The sequence below is a fragment of the Formica exsecta genome, unplaced genomic scaffold (assembly GCF_003651465.1).
Source record: "Formica exsecta isolate Colony F162 unplaced genomic scaffold, ASM365146v1 scaffold571, whole genome shotgun sequence".
Lineage (NCBI taxonomy): Eukaryota > Metazoa > Arthropoda > Insecta > Hymenoptera > Formicidae > Formica > Formica exsecta.
Genome location: NW_021852967.1, coordinates 80158 through 84003, shown reverse-complemented (window position 1 = coordinate 84003; position 3846 = coordinate 80158).

The following is a 3846-nucleotide window of genomic DNA, read 5'->3' as shown; positions in this document are numbered from 1 at the left end:
TTTTGTTATATATTTCTTATTTGTTATATATTTCTTATTTTTTATATTTTTTATACAAATTTCATATATACAACTTGATATTGGATCCCATAACATAAAGAGACATTGCTATAACTAGTAAAATAAATTTATAATTATTAATATAAAGTGTGTATATGTTTAAAGTTATATTTTAATAAATTTTTATTGGAATTCAATTTTACAATGATGTCAGAATTTTTTTATAATACTCGACGAAAATTATATAGCTCTTATGAACTTTATTAATTTATTTGTAAATCTCTTCTTATTCTACTTTTTGATTTTATACTTGAGGATTTAAAATGTGAATGAGATATCGCAGCAATAATTTCGAGATAGATAATATTTCTTTCACACACCGTATGATTTTTATAAATTAATATTTTCTTTTTAATCGTATAACATTTAATTCTGCTTTTTTACTTCGACCTTAGAAATTAGCTAATCGATATCTTTTATCGAACCTCGCAGGCGAATATCGCGAGAATAGTTCTGCGATTCGATCGACTTGACAGAGTCGGCTTCAAGGAATCGGGCGAGGACCTCGTCCCAGGCTTTGCTCACTATATAGGCACATACCTCGCGATATACTCTGGATGCAGCATGGTGGCGGCGCACTCCAGACGTTCGCCTCTTATGTTCTCAGGCTTTCTCTTCTCTCTCTCCGTAGAAACTGATCCGCCCGGACTTAACGTGCTTTCACACGCGACACGCGGCCACGCGCGACAGACAGACACGCGGTGCAGGGGTTACGTTTCGCGAATATTCAAAGCACCGTCGTGATCGGAATGCCGTTGATATCGTCGGAAGGCGTTGCGTATAAAACGCGTATTATAAATACGAAATATCGATTGCGAAAATTGTTTTGCGAAAGTCGCGGTATCTCGCGTCTTGTAATTGCAAATAACAGTGTTTTAATCTTTGGCACAAAACATTCTTAAATTACTATTAAAAAATATTTAATTTACTAATTTTTATAAATAAATAATCGTATACATGTTTTAAATAATTTTTCTCGAAGGGGGAGAGAAAAAGGATTATAAAAATTTGATTAATAATTAAATGAAAATAAATTCTGCTAAAATTAGACAACTCCAGTCAAACAATCTCTATTAATTGCTACAGTTGGAAAATTTGGCTTAAATTTGACATATATCGCATGTCCCAAAATATTCACACAAATTTTTGTGCTAATTTAACATAATGTGGATATGTTTAAATGGTGATGGACTCTAATACTATGTTAATATTTCAACACGAAATGAATGCAAACTTTATAATAATTTGAAATAAATTTTGTGTAATATCAATATATTTTTAATGATAAAATTAACTTAGAAAAAAAGTTATGACGGTTTGTAGTCATTCTCACTCCGATTATAAAATAAAATCATTATACAATAAAATATTTTTTTCTTGTAAATTTTAACAGATAAATTTTGTCACTATTATCGCAAATTATATATTGCAATAAATATTAAAATTGTTTACCTTTCATAAAAATAAGAACGACATTGCGATCACCAAAGCTTTTATAATTCAAAATTAATATTATTCAATTATAAAGATTTCTCGTAACAGAAAACATTTGATTTGCATTTTAACTTCATGTCTATTGATTGAAAACTCGGCGAATTAAAGTCGACATATTTATCATAAACCTGTAGCAATCGAAGGTCGATTAGTCGATTTCGCATATTCAAGCAGTAGATGTAGATTCAATGAAAGACTATAAAACACGCTCGACATATTTTTCTTTTTATGCTTATGTTAGCGACGAGAAATACTTCAGGAAATCAGCTCGACGCCACTCCCGGGACATTCGAAACCTTCGTGCGACTTAGAAACCGTCGTCGTCGTTGCTATCGACCTGCAACCGGTTTCTCGTTCCCTTTCATCGGTTCAGGCCGGCACGGCACCACGAGCTAGCCCAGGCTCTCTGCACACGTGCACGTGTGCAGACTGGCCGTGCACGGACACACGCGCACGCGAAATGCGATCTGTGTGTGTATTACTTGCTCCCGCTTTCGTTTCCATTGACTTGCGCGCGTGGTATTTTCGCTAATCTCGCTTCCAAGCGCGGAGAATGCTGTCGCATCAGCTGTTGTGCTGCATAAGCTTGGTATCACATTATTTATACTACGTATACTCCACAATCGAAGCGTATTACGTATAATTATGTATAACCGAGTGACATTTGTCACAAACTAAGAGAAAAACCATTGTGTGAAATTTGTGTCGTAAAGATAATGTTTAAATGTATTGTATTAATCTTGATTAAAAATCTTGATCTTAATTATTAAAATCTTTTAAATATTTAAATAAATATTTTTTTATAACAAAGATGGATTAAAAACTATATTTCTCTCCTTCTTTCTTTTCTACTTCCTACATGCTTGTCTATAAAATAAACTTATCTAAAAAAAATTTCATAATAGTTTCTATAAATTATAAATTATATTGGCAATGATAATAGTTAACTAGAGGGATTAATATAAAAAATAGTTTAGCTGAGGATATAGCTAAACGTTCTTTTTGGTTTAGATAAAAGATCTTTAGCGAATAAGAAAAAGATCTCAGATCTATCTGTATTTTCTAATCCAACAGTTTCTCGTATTTTTTTCTTTCTGCGCGATCATTCTTTTCCGTCCACGAGAAGAAAGGATAGAAAACGACCGGGTATCTCGCGGCATCTGCTAACTAAAAGGGCAAGATCTCCGCGTCGCTTTCCTATCGAGAACCAGCCCGGGTATTTGCATTCGTCCCTCTCTCGTACAGATGCCTCTAGCGTTAAACCGCATAATTAAGGACCCTCGCTACCGCGCACGTCCGTCCGTCCGTCCGTTTCCCGCTGCCAGTTACGTCGTCCCGGAAAGATCCGAGAGGGGTATCCGTGATATCGCGGAAGAATCGAGGATTGTGCCGTCAGTCAAACACGAGGGACGGCGACGTGTCCTTATGGAGGATCGCGCCTAGGATCTATACCTATGCAGATTCCTCCCGAGAGAAGTTCGATTCGCACACATCCGCGAGAAAGAAGAGATTTTCAGACAAGCAGCACAGAAGCCGCGACCTTAGAACGTCGATTAGACATCCGTGCTTCTGTCGAGGCGGTTGCACGAAACTTTTTCCGCATCTCATCGTCTCGGATAGATCGCTTGACGTGAATTCCGCGAGATCCTTTTTATTTATTTATTATTTTTTTTTTTTTTTTTTGATAGATGGTTTTAGTATTCCGATAACATTTCAATGCGCGAGATGTGTTCTTATGGAGGATCGTGTCTAGGATATATCCCTCACTTATTCCATATTTTTAATAATGTTATTTCGGACGGTGTGAAGTTAGCACCTCATATTCAAAAATCGAAAGTTTTATCAAGAGTTCCATTTGCACCCCATATAGTTCTATAGTTCCTGATAGGTTTTAAAAATAGTTCCGGCGAAAAACCTAAAAAAATTGCATTTTGAAAATATGAGGTGCCAACTTCCCGTGGCACCGCAAAATGCGAAAAATGCCATTTAAATTATCGTATCTTATAGTTCTCGAAGAGTTCTACAGTTCCTGATAGGTTTTAGCAATAGTTCCGGTCTCTAAATATTTTTAAACAATTTTTGAATCTCAGAGCTGGCACCCCATCTTCCGCTAAAAGTGGCCAGAACTTTTTCATTTTTGACTTTACAGCTTCGAACCTTAAGAATAATCGATAGAACTCTTTGGGGTGCAAATAGAACTCTCAACAGAACTCCGAAATTCTGAAAAAAATTTTACTCCCTTGGGAGTTAGAAATTTTCTAGAAGCGTATAGCTAAAAGTGGCCAGAACTTT